Source organism: Podarcis liolepis, assembly GCF_965112155.1.
Source record: "Podarcis liolepis genome assembly, chromosome: 4".
Lineage (NCBI taxonomy): Eukaryota > Metazoa > Chordata > Lepidosauria > Squamata > Lacertidae > Podarcis > Podarcis liolepis.
In genome coordinates this window covers 48812006-48824996 of record NC_139558.1, presented here as the reverse complement: position 1 = coordinate 48824996, position 12991 = coordinate 48812006, and the positions used below count along the sequence as shown (strand labels likewise).

At 47.9% G+C, this 12991-nt stretch overlaps 1 long non-coding RNA gene across 3 annotated transcripts in view; it reads right to left on the bottom strand.

Annotated features, from left to right (window-relative positions):
* Positions 1–605: 605 nt before the first annotated feature.
* Positions 606–12991, bottom strand: part of LOC310704660 — a 56368-nt gene continuing 43982 nt past the window's right edge. Inside the window, exons 3-5 of one of the 3 annotated variants that reach the window (XR_014524945.1) lie at positions 10574–10660; positions 6665–6735; positions 606–1019 (exon numbers count right to left, since the gene is read on the bottom strand). This is a non-coding gene — a long non-coding RNA (uncharacterized lncRNA). Of the gene's footprint in view, positions 1020–3450; positions 6736–10573; positions 10661–12991 lie in introns of those variants that run through there. The other 2 variants (XR_014524944.1, XR_014524943.1) reach the window with 2 other exon arrangements.

Below are 12991 nucleotides of genomic sequence, written 5' to 3'. Positions count from 1 at the left end.
CGCTTGATGTCCTTGGACCGAAGCCGAACCGGCTGGATGCTGCGCCCAGAGACACAAACGAGGCGAGGAAATGCGTCTGATTCCAACGGGAATCTAAGTGTGGTTCCCTACTCTACAGACGACGGGGCATCAGTAAAAGTCCCTCCAGTTTCCCAGGGACCTCGGCTTCACTGGGCTGTGTGGGTCGGAGCTGTCTTCCTCCCCACCCCCACCCCACCCTTGGCCTCCTAGCCAACGGTTCGCGCACACATGGTCCGCATTTTGCACAGAGGGAGCAGCGTGTTTCCTTTCGCTGCGCCACGATCTGCCGGAGGAAGGGAAGGAAGGAGGCTGCAGATCAGAAGAGGCCGAGGCCGAACTGCAGCCTCGGGGGCGTCGCGCACATGCAGAGCACCTCGACCGCGAGCAGAGGCCGGGGACAGCCCTCCTCGAGCGCGGCCTTCCCCGGAGGCGCGACGCGCCAATGGGGCCTTGACGTGGCTGCCCCCAGAGCTAATCGGCTCTGGATCCTGCCTTCAAGCGGCCCTTTGTGCGTCGGCCCCTCCGAGGGAGAGGGTGGGAGGAGACCGGAGGCTCTTAGTGCTTCCCCGCCGCCTGCGCTGGGGGAGGGGAAAGCTCGCCCAGGGTCTTGTTTGCCAAAAGAGAGATTTCCCGGCGGGATGGAAGGGGGGGCGCGGAGATCTCCAGGGGCTGTGAATGCCTTCCCCAAATCCCGCAGGACCCGGACCCGCAGCAAAGGCTGACATGCCATCTCCCGCAACCTCCAAATAAAAGTCTAACTTATTTGGAATTTACTTTGACATAAAAGAGCCCATACCTGAAGCACCACGATTTGGAAGTCAGTCCTACTGAAATGAACCCGACTCTTATTTTCAAGTCACCGCGCCGAGAAACTCAGTTTCAGGACAGAATATGGATTTAAGGTGTTTATGTGCTGCTGTACAAACAAGTTTCCTGACAGTGTCGATATATAGTCGTTGGCACCGCCTGTATCTTTCCCCATTTAATCCGGATTTACCCTGTCCAAGAAAAAAACCTAGTGAGGTCACATCCAGCACATGGCTTTCCCCAAACAGCCCTGGAAACTGTGATTTATCTCTCACACCATTATACTTGCCAGCACCCTTAAACTACAATTCCCAGGAGTCTTTGCAGAAAACCAGGGTGCTTTAAATGTCCTTTGAATGTATGACGTGGATGAGACTGGAGTTAAAATAACAGGAGAAGTGGCTGGTGTGGGTGGCGCCATGCTTATATATCAAGAGGGTTAGGCAAGGCTGCAGCTGTGGCTGCACAAGAGAAACTGGCACAGCCAACCTGGCACGGCCAACCTGGTGCACTCACCTAACCACAGCCTCACTATTGCTCAGCTCTGCTCCATCCCTGTAGGCAGCAGCAACACCCATTGAGGAGGATGGCAGGGCATTGCCACACCACACTGACCATTCCTGTGGGAATATAGGAAGCTACAAGACCATTGTTCCATGAACTGTCTACACTGGCTGGCAGTGGCTCTCTATGGCTTCAGGCAGGAGACATTCCTAGCCCTACCTGGATATGCCAAAGATTGAACCTAGGACCTTCAATTTGCAAAGCAGATGCTCCACCACTCTGCTGCCCCCCCTTCCCCTCTTGTTAAGGACCTATTTGCTACATCTGAATGGCCTGTTCACAACATTAAGCCCTCATCTGAAATCACCTTTCCCTCCATAGGGCCCCTGGAGCAAGATGGCATTGCTTCACATCAGAAACACTTTTTTTTAAAAAATGAATTTCTGAGGAAATGAGTGTAGGGATCTAAGCCCACAACAGAGAGTATAAAAGAGAAAAAACTTTGATGCAGATCCACCAACAAATTGCATAGAACGCTTAGTCTGAAAACTAATGAAGGTAGCAAATCTAAGGCCTATGGAAGTTAAGGAGACTGGAGGTCTAGTTCACAAAGTAGCAGGTGAGGTTAGGTGATTACACTCTTCCTACAGTCTGTATTAATGCAGTGGGGGAATCCCCTCACTAAATGGTCATCACTATCAAAAACTCCTGGAGACAGAAAAGTAGACATTAGAGAAATGAGTTGTAGCCTAACTTCCATCATAAACTAGTTTCATTTCATTGGGTGGTGGGAGAGTCATTCAGCCATGAGATCTTTCACATGCAGGCTGAAGTGCTACAGACCAGGAACCTCATATGCTCTTTGTGGGAATTCTTCCTTACAACAGCAATGCTGTTGCCATATTTTGAAGAGCACAAGAGCAAAAAAGAGGGCACATTTGCCAACTTCTACTTTTAATTATAGATCGCCATGATGGCTCTCATTCGGCATACCCATGAAAAAGAGGATGTGTCCTGGAAAAAGAGGACATATGACAACCCTATAAGGTTCAGAGGGTAAGACTGTGACTGGAAGCATGTCTGCTGCTCCATCCCCAAACTGCTAATTCAGTCTCCACTCAGAACCGAGTCACAATTCCTTTAGAGCAGTGGTTTTCAACCAGTGTGCCATGGCAATCTGGGGTGCCTTGAATGATGGTCAGGCATGCTGTGGGCAACACTGGCCTCTGTCTCTCTTTCCTTCCTCCCTCCTCTGATGCCCTCTTGCATCTCTTGCATAGCTGTTTGTTGCAGCAGCCCTGGCTGCAAACTGCAGGCAAATTGTGCCTCTGGGGCTGGCCAGGGGGTGCTGGTTGCCAGGAGTTGATGCAGCCTCATAGTAAGCAAGCAAGCAAGCAAGAGGGTGAGGGAGCCCAGCCAGCCAGTCCACCAGCCCTTGCTGTTGAGAATGGACAGACAAGTCCCAGGCCCCTTTGGGGCAGTGTGAGGAGACACCTCTCTTTGGGCAGGGAGGGCAGCTCAGAGACCAGAGGACTCCCAAGGAGAGGGGAGAGGAGGCTGAGGGAACGAACACTGCACAAGAGAGGGTGTTTGAAAAAGGGTGAGAGGCTGCCAGCTCTGCAGGCAAGGGGTGACATAACTGGGCTCCTGAGCCCCACAGGGGTGCCACAGAAAGAACATACGGTAGTTGGTTAAGGGAGCCATGGACTCAAAAAGGTTGAAAACCTCTACTTTAGAGGATCTCTTAAGTGATGTCCATTAAAATAGCAGCATTTGCTTGAAACCACAGCTGGGTTGAAACACTCCAGGCAGGCTTAACTGGATAGGGCTTAAAACCAGGCATAGCCAAACTTGGCCCTCCAGCTGTTTTGGGACTACAATTCCCATCATCCTTACTATTGGTCCTCTTAGCTAGGGATGATGGGAGTTGCAGTCCCAAAACAGCTGGAGGGCCAAGTTTGGCCATGCCTGGCTTAAAACAAAGACAAAACTCAGAAGGAAATTCCAAATAAACACAGTCAGTGTTGCAACCTGAGCAAGAGAGGAAGAGGAAGAAATTGAGTGATTTGGTGTGAAAAGGTTAAAAGTTGCAAGAAAGTAGAGAGTTAAAGTTCGGAATGTCAGTTGGCTCAGTAATTTTATATGCCTTTTCATCGAGTAATTAATTAAAAGGTAATATATTTTCATAATATGAAAATCTCAAGATAAGTACCTCTTTTGAGATACTAAAATAGATACATAAATAAGTTATGGTGATGAAGAGGATAATAATAAAAAGCAAGTGCTTGACGTGTTTGACTTCATATGACGTTAGAAAGTCCCTGATACAAAGCTGGGAGGGCAGGAAGACAGTACACAAGTGGTCTTCCTCCTTCTTTCCCCCGTGTGTAGATCATATATTCTGAGCACAGGATATCCTGGGTCCACAGCCTCCCGTGTGTCTGTATTTGTTCTGGGAGCTGGTGCTGCTAGATGACAGTCCCAGCTTCATTTATGCTGCGTCTCCTTAACTAAAGCTTTCAGGGTCTCTTTGCCTGCATTCTCCCAGCCCCTCCTTGCATTCCCGACTGGCCTTTTGCTGCGGGCAGGAAGCCTGCTATTTTGTGACCGCTGATTAGGCGGAGAGCAGCCCCGCCCCCACGGCATCCCTGTCCCCCCTCTCTGCTCCTAGAGCTACGCTTCGAAGAAGAAGCCCCCTTGCACCAGCCGTTTCTCCCCTCTTGGCTCTTTAAAATAGAGAGGTTGTTGTATTCTCCCACACAGAAGCGTCACGAACAATGCTTACATTCAGCCCATACAGCTCCCTTCTGTGGGACCCTGGCAAGAGAAGAGCCATTCTTTAGAGTGCACGACAAAGAAACTGCAGCCCAACGGGGCTAAGGGAAGGCTTTGCAGAATCAGAGGCCGAGTTCTTCAAGCCACTGTCTCGGAAATAGGCCTCGCTGTGCAGACAATGGGCTCTGCCGGGGGAAAGAGGGCTCTTGAAATCACTTAAACCGGCCTGTCTGATGGGAATGTGTCTAACAGTGCTGACGCTGACGACCACCGTTACAGCCCTATATGAAGCACATCCCTTTGGAGTGGCTGCGGTGATTGAGCCCTTGAAGCTCCGTGGGCCTTATTCCCAAGGAAGGTCTGGAGTGGCCAGACCTTCAAAATCTGCTTGTCGCCCATGTCATTGTGCAGTTAGTAAATAAGACTTGGGAGAAGTGGCCCCAAGTCACTTGTAGATCGTTAACATCACTTGGTTTAGTGGTTTGTTGATGGCAACGTCAGCCACTTGGGGCTTACCACGGATCACTCAGGCAGGGAGAAGGGAAGAGCAGAAGCGGGTTGAGATGGAGGGATTTTTCACAGCTGTTAAAGGCACATACACAGCCCACTTACTTCGGACTAGTTGAATTTGTTGCTTTAACACCATTCAGGTTAACAGAACTACGAATTTGGACAGATTCATGGAGGAGAAGGCTATCCATAGCTACTAGCTATCATGGCTGTGCTTCAGGCTCCCTGTCAGTCAGTAACGCTTCTGAATACCAGTTGCTGGAAACCACAGGAAGAGAGAGTGCCTTTGTGTTCTTGTCCTGTTCGCACACGCACTAGGAGAACAGGATGCTAAGCTAGATGGACCATTGGCCTGATCCTGCAGACTCTTATTGTGTTCTTAAATACTGAGCACACTCTGTATATGACTGGGTCCTCAACAAATAGCCGCCTTCTTTCAGCAGACTTTATTAACTTTTTACTGAATGTTAACTCACAATTTAAAACTCAAACGGATATAAATGCGAAAAGAAACAGTTGCGCATCAGTCACGTGAGGTGGAGCGTGTGCCTGTTGGTAGTGGGACTGTACGTTCCAAAATCATCAGGAAATTTCTGTTTGGGCCAATCTTTTCTAGGTATTTCAGGAAACTTTCCACTGAGCTTTAGGTCTCCTGCACCAAATCAGTTTGCAACCAGCTTTTTTCATTTGGCTAGCTGGTCTGCTGTCCAGTATGGGCTGGGTGGAAGAAGAGAGTCTTGCATTTCCTAAGCAGCTGGTTTAGTTAGTAGTTTAAGTATCTTCATCTCAAAAGCAAGGAGCCCATCCATGGTCTCAAGTTGGGGAGGTCACTTGGTCCATCTCACTGCCCCATGTTCTTTGACTAAGGGCTGAGGGCCAAGGAACTGAGGGTCCCAGGGCAGGTCAAAGGTCTGGGCCTTTGGCTCTCTCCATTGAGGCAAAGGTCTGAAGACTTAACTCTTGTGCCACTGAATTGCAGCAGCAGTGCATTCCCTGGGGATGGCTTAAGAAATAAATAAATGGAAATGTCTGCAGGCTAGCAATGAAGCCAAGTTGTCTCTCCTCCACTCCTTGCGGCTATACTTTCTTTTTTAAAGGCTCTTCACTGGCTTGTGGACTTCTGGCCAAATTTACAAGCCAACTGACTCTTTCAGCACTGCCTGCCCCCTCCAGCAAATGTACTTCAGATGTCACTCACTATAAGGGTGTCGCGTTTATAGTTCCAGCTAAACAGCCGGGGACTACCAACCTTGGTTTCCTGCTCCCCGTCATCAATGATGTATATAGGCAAACCACTGGAGGGGGATTACTTACTCCTTATCTCCTTTTAACAACCAGAGGGGTTAAAACAGTCATTTCCTTCCCCCACCCTCCGCACCACGGAAAGCCTACGAATAAAGTGGAGATTCTCATCTGGGTTTACTGACTACGATTGAGCAACGGGGGCGGGGGGGGGGTTGAACGGGAGAGAGGAAGCGCCGTTGTAGATTAGCGCGAAGCATGTAGCTTAATTGGGTTTAAAAACCTCACTTCAATACTAAGTATTCACCTAAGGGTGGGTGTGCATGTGTGCGCGCGCGTGCAGGGCAGTGCAGGACCCACTCTTTGGCCGTCCTGTTTCAGCAAAACAGGGTGTTTAAAAGGTAGCTAATCCGCATGAAGTGGCCTTGAGCATGCGCCCCAAATTGCACGGGCGAGCAGAGCGCACGAAAGATTTCCAGCCAAAGAGGCAGCAGCTGTTAAATTTGTTGCGAGAAAAAACCTTTCGCCAGGCAGAGGTTGTTCTGTTTTGCTCTCCGCCTAAACAGAACCATGCACCGTTGAAGAAGCAATGCCTTCCTCCCCAGCGAGCGAGCGAGCGAGAGAGCCAGCTTTGCATCTCTCCCGCCCCTCCCCCCTTCTTAACCGGCTGGATTTGACCTTGGCGGCCTTGGTTGAGGCTGTTGTTTAGCTGAGGCTGCCGCTCAGGGAATATTTCACAGGGTGAGTCTCTCTCCTCCGCCGCCGCTCCTTTCAGCAACTGGTTTGCTCTTTGTATTGCTTTTACCTTTCGCAAGGAAGAACACCTCCCAGGATCTCCTTTCATCCTTGTTGCTGACATACGCTTCCTCTTCTTATCTGAAAGACCACCAAACCGAATCAACCCTATTGTAGGGGAACCGAAGAGGAAGATTTTGTTTGTTTGTGGTCTTGGCACCGTTTATTTCCCTACTCATCCTCCTGATCCCAGGGCCACCTTTTCTCGCAAGGAAACCCCACCGGCCATACGGAAATCGTGGTTTGCATTGGCTTAGACATGCAAGCGTGCTCCACCGAGCCGGGTCGTCGATCGGGCTGCAGGACGGAAGGCGACAGCGCTGTGTGGCAGGAAATCATTTGATAGGCCAGGCCAGGGGAAACAGCAGCAGCTACGAGCCAGTTAAAAAACACAACCACGGGAAAAGCCCCGAACAAAACACAGCCTAGCGTTCTAAATCCAAGAGGCATCAGAAAGAGACCTTTATGAAACAATAGATGGGGGGAGGTGTGGTGTGTGTGTGTGTCCATGACGTGAGCCCTCTCTGCAATAACAGCAGATCGATGCCTGATTTTTCACAAATGCACCCACGGACAGCATGTTCGATGGTTTTTATATACACAGGCGTCGGTAAAGCCGAGAATGTAAATAGTTGCCTACACGCTGAAATTTTAATGTAAAAGCAGAGCGCCGTATGTTTGGCAGCCTTTGGCTGCCGAGCCAAGAAAACAGACCGCAAAACTCGGGAGCGCGAGCGGATTTGCAGCGAAAGTTGACTCGCTACCAATCGCGATGCAAATCGGGGCTTTCGAGCAAGCAGAGGGGAGGATTTATTTATTTACATGTCCATACAGGCGCATACATCCGTGCGCACTGGGGCGCCCGACTGCACCAGGAAGACCACGGGGAATGGGTGGATTTACTGCAGCCCAGTGATCTAAGGTGAATGGCTGCGCACGGGAAGGGGAAAGAGGCTCCCGGGGCTGCGGCCCCAGCCTCGCGGGTGGCAGCTGTCGAGCTGCTGCAGAATTCCCCTCTTGCTTGCCTTGCCTGCTTCCTCCGCGTCGCGCCTGCGCGATGAGCTCCGGAGGAACGCCTGCTCAGGAAGCGTGCCCGGAGCCTTACCCGCCGCTGGAGCGGCCTCTCCGGCCTCTTTGCTCCAGCAAGGCATAATGCCACATTAATATGAAACGGCTTGCTACACAGAAAGGCGTCGCTAATTAGGAAATTGATGGGAAGGGGGGCAGGGCGACAGGCTTTGTGAGCTGCCTGTCGGAAAAGCAGAACAGACCGGTCCCTTGTCCCGACGCTTCCCCAGCCCTGGAAACTTCTCCAGGCATCTTGGAGTAGCGGCCATCCGGACGTGCGGGAGAGAGACCAGTGGGCCAGTGTGGGTAGCCGCGCTCTGCCGTTTGCCAGCCACACCCTCGATGCGTGGAAGGATTTGAAGCTCTGTAGGGAATGTTGTGCTTAGGTGAAATCCAAGGCCTACTTCTCTCTCTAGTGGTAAACCAGGAGTGGGAAACCTGTGGTCTTCTCAGAAGTTGCTGGACTACAACTCCTATTGACTACTGACCTTGCTGGCTGGGGTGGATGGGCGTTGGAGTCCTTTCCATTAACATCTGGAGGGCCACAGGCATGGGCCCTGCAGAATCCTGGTAGGGCTTAAGAGATTGAATGCTCCCGACATTTTAGGGTGAGCGGAGAGTTCCCAGCTCCTGCATGTAAAGGAAAATGGCTAGGTGAGAACCCTGATCTCTGACTCCGTTTTTCTATGTGGAGTGGACTCTGCAGGGATGTATCAATGGTGGCTGGTGCCCATCGGTAGGGTGGAAGGCAAGGAGGCCATCAGTAGGTGGAGCCAGAGCCAATAATTCCCAAAAGCAAAGATGGATGCATGGATGGGGCCAACTATTTCTTGGCTTGCCCCCATCCTCTTTCTGAGATCTACAAGGGTAAAACTGAGACTAAGGAGGAGGAAGCTGACAGCCAGAGTCAGCCCCTGGGCTAGTTATACACCAGAAGGCTGGCAGGTAGGAACAGGCTGAGAGCAGACTGAGGTTGGTGGGCACTGCCCTCTTCATAACTGGCCAAGCCAGCCTCCACTTAATAATCTTGTTGCATGATATCTGCTTTGAGTAGGGGTTGGGTCAGATGACCTCCTGTTATTTTATGTGAGCCCCCACCAGACCTCAAGAGATGCAGCTCCGACACAGGTTCAGCACCTCGATGAGAACTGGGCCTAAGCCATTCCTCTTTAATAGGGTTCTGAGACCCTCTGCTCACTTTGATGGAATGTAGACACCTCCTTTGCTGAGTTTGCATGTCACTTCTTAGACCTCTTCAGATTCTTTGAAGCCCTCATTTTCTTGTCTACAGTTGACTCCTCCCTACAACCTCTACTTGAAAAACAAATATAGAAAAAGCGTTGGCATTTGAGAGATGATTTACTATGCAGTTCTCAAACTGTTGGACCAACTGTGCTCACACTTTTGCTGACTTAATTGGACTGATTTCTCCAACTGTGGACTGGCCTAAGCAAAAATGTATCACATTTATATGTTTGTAGATCTGTCGAAAATGAATGTCTACATTATGAATACATTTTGTTTTAATTATCAGAAGCTCCATGTCAATGAGAATGCATTTAGACAGGCAGTTCACTAACTACTTAGGATGCTTGTGGGTTAGAAGGAAACTTTGAAACACTTCAGAACTAAACTTAAGGCAGCAATATGACCTTTCATAGATCCTTTACTCTGTCTTCATCATTATGAAACAATGGTGTTACCAGTGTGAACATCTAAGAACTCCAGTTATGTATACTGGCAGCTGCCAGAATGCCTTTGGCTAAACTCTTGAGAAAGAAAGAACAAGAACAACAAAAGCAACTGGCTTAAAAATGTTTAGAAAATGATGACCTATCAAAAAATCTTCAATACAATATCCATCTGTATTAAATGTCCAGTTGTCAGTGGTTCACAGTGTGTCTAGTGAGATCACCTTTCCACATAGTATATTTAAATTTCTTTTCTGTAAAGGTTATATTTTTATTGATGTATGCAAAAAGCAATAAATGTTATTTTAAAAAATAAATATGATCCTGCATCTGTTATAATCTGAAAAAGGTACTCTGCAGCTTCCTGCTTTATTGGCACTAGTGTTTCCCATTTGCCAAGTTGTTGTTTTATTCCTGCTGAACATTTGTTTCTGAAACTCAATAGATTCCTACCACATACAAGCCAAGTCCCTAAATGAGTACCAATGAACTTTTGTGGCTGGGCAGACATTTCCATAACTGTGACAACTAGAAGGGGGAATTGTAATCTACTTTGAAACTATTTTGTTCTAAATCTGGCATGGGATATGGGCCTCTACTAATGCTGATCTGGTGCCACTGAACTTCAGGGATGCTGCTCTGTTGATGTGTAAATAAGGGCTTGCATCCCATACATCAGGGGTGGAAAGCCCTTTTCTGTTGAAGACCACATTGGCTTGGGGGCAATCTGTTGAAGTCCACTTGCTTGAGGTGGGTGAGGCTGCAGCCAGTGATGGGCAGGCCCAAAATCAGAACCAAAGTGGAAGAACCTTCTCACCTTTTCTACCACCCACCTCTCTCTCTGCCTTCCATTTCCCCTTCCTTGGCACCCTCATGAAATTAGTTGGCACTTGGGCTATAGTCTGTCCTCTTCTGCCGTGGGTGAAAGTGCTACATGTAGGGGGTCCAACTGAAATGGGTAAAATCCATAAACCAGTGTTGTTGAAATTACCAAAGCACAAGGGTTTAACAATGCACTTAATTTGCATTATTTCAAAGGTCTTAAAAACAAGCTGAACTTTCTCTGAACTGTGGCTCTTTCAGTGGAAGTAAGTTCCATTCATCTATTTCTAAATGAATGTGTTTATGATGGGACACCAGATTGCAAAGAAACTACTTACTTCAAAGCAGTTCTGTAAGTTTAAAAATTTAAGAGTAGTCTTGATTATGGATTGCAGACACAGCTATGCTTCCCCTGCTGCAGTGTTCTATTTCAGATGTCCAGAGAGGAGACAGATGCCCAGAAGGATATACATGGACAAGACAAAGATGGGAGAGAAGACAGGTTTTGAATACATGAGTAGTGGAATATTGTCATTTGAATGACAAAAGGAAGTACAGGAAATATGAAACTCTGGTAGCTCAAGAAGGCCTTGTGCAATTGAGTACCAAAGGAGGATATGGCTTCAGATAGTCATGCAGGGTATCAAATGAGATGAAGAGCCAAATTCTTTACCCATAATATTGCACAAAAATGACAAGGTTACCTGAATTTTAAGCCATACCAGCCAGCCAGCCAGCCAGCCAACCATAATTACTGCTAGATGTTCCTGTTAGCATCACTGAGAAAAAACAGTAGGCATTATATACTGCCCCCCCCCCGGAGTGGTATTAATAGTACTTGGTGAGGATGCAGTTTAGATCAGGAAAACAGTGTGGGGGGGGGGGGGCAAAAGAACGTTCATGCAGTGCTGCTGCTCTGGTCAAAACAGAAGCCCCTGTCAGTTAGGTTGCGATTCACTATCAGTTGAAATCTAAGGCCCCAAACTGAAGGGATCTAAAACATCCAATAATCAAGCCAGATTAAGATTGGTTGGTGCCAATTTTTTTTGGGGGGGTGCACAAGAAAACATGACTGTTTATAGAATAGAGATGCATAAGTCTGGTTGAAGGAACCAACATCTGGTGTCTATGATGCCAGCACTAACGTCCATTTTTCAGCCATTTTATTCATCCTTCTATATCGCCACAATGGCCATGTGAGGTAGGTTAGGCTACCCAAGGCAGGAAGTGTGCAAAAACAGTGATACTGTGTTAAGTGAACATGATTAGAGTGCTTTCTTTTTGTATTTTATCCTAGTGGTGGCGGCAGCTTGTGAAAGGGCATTCTCGTTGGCAGCCCCTGAATTGTGGAACTCCCTTTCCACCTTCATCATGCAGCTTTCAGGAAATGCTGAAGATGCGGGGTGTTTTTTTACCATGGCTTCTGACATTTGATATGTATGTTTTCCAGACCCACCTTCTTTTTGTAAGTTGCTTAAAAAAACATAAGTTGTTTAAGTTGTTGTAACCTGTCCTGAGAGCTTTGGGTAACATTGTAATGATATCTAATTATTATTATTGTCATCAAGGTTGGGGGGGGGACCTGTTTTCACCTGGCTGCATTGTTAAATGGCATGTGCTGAGGTGTTGTAATTTTGTTGTTGTTGTAAAACCTACGACATTATAAGCATGTTAGTGTTTAGGATACCACAATACTTTTTGCAGTCCCTATTTTTGGGACTGTACCACCTTAATCCAGCCATGCCTACAAAGGACAGGGAATGAAACCCTGGAAAGCTGTTGCCAGTGAGTGTAGAGCAATTCAGTATAAGGAAGCTTCCTACAAATGCCATCTTATTTATTTATACAGTCAAGTCAGTCAGTCAGTCTGCTGTCCTTCATCCGAAGACCTCAGGCTGGTTCACAGCATAAAGATACAAGATAAAAACACAAAATACATAATGAAAACAAGAACAAAGCAAACCAGTAACTCTCCCATCCCACAAACACATTAAAAAATATATAGGATCTTAATCAGCAAAAGGCCTGGTTGAAGAAGAATGTTTATGCCTGGTGCCTAAAGGTGTACAGTTGTACCTCGGGTTAAGAACTTAATTTGTTCTGGAGGTCCGTTCTTAACATGAAACTGTTCTTAACCTGATCTGTTCTTAACCTGTTCTTAACACTTTAGCTAATGGGGCCTCCCGCTGCCACTGCACCGCCACCGCCCAATTTCTGTTCTCATCCTGAAGCAAAGTTCCTAACGCGAGGTACTATTTCTGAGTTAGCGGAGTCTGTAACCTGAAGCGTCTGTAACCTGAGGTACCACTGTATAATGATGGAATAAAAAGGCCCATTCTAGTGCTGCCACTCTCGAAACCTCTCATGGAGGAGACACACAAAGAAGGGCCTCAGATGATCATTGCAGGCCGGGTCTGGGTTGGTTCATATGGGGAGAGGTGGTCCTTGAGGTTTTGTGATCATGAGCTGTTTTAAGGTTTTATGGGTCAGAACCAGCACTTTTAATTGGGCCCAGAAGCAAACTGGCAGCCAGTGCAGTCAGGTCAGAATTGGTGTAATACGTTTAAACTGTCTTGCCCTTGTGAGCAACTTGGTTAGCTGGCAAATTTTGCACCAGCTGAAGTTTCTGAACCATATTACACATTGCAGTAATCTAACCTAGAGGTTACCAGAGCATAGACAATTGTAGCTGGGCTGTCCCTGGCCAGATAGGGGCATAGGTGGGCCACCAGCCTAAGCTGATAGAGGGCACACTC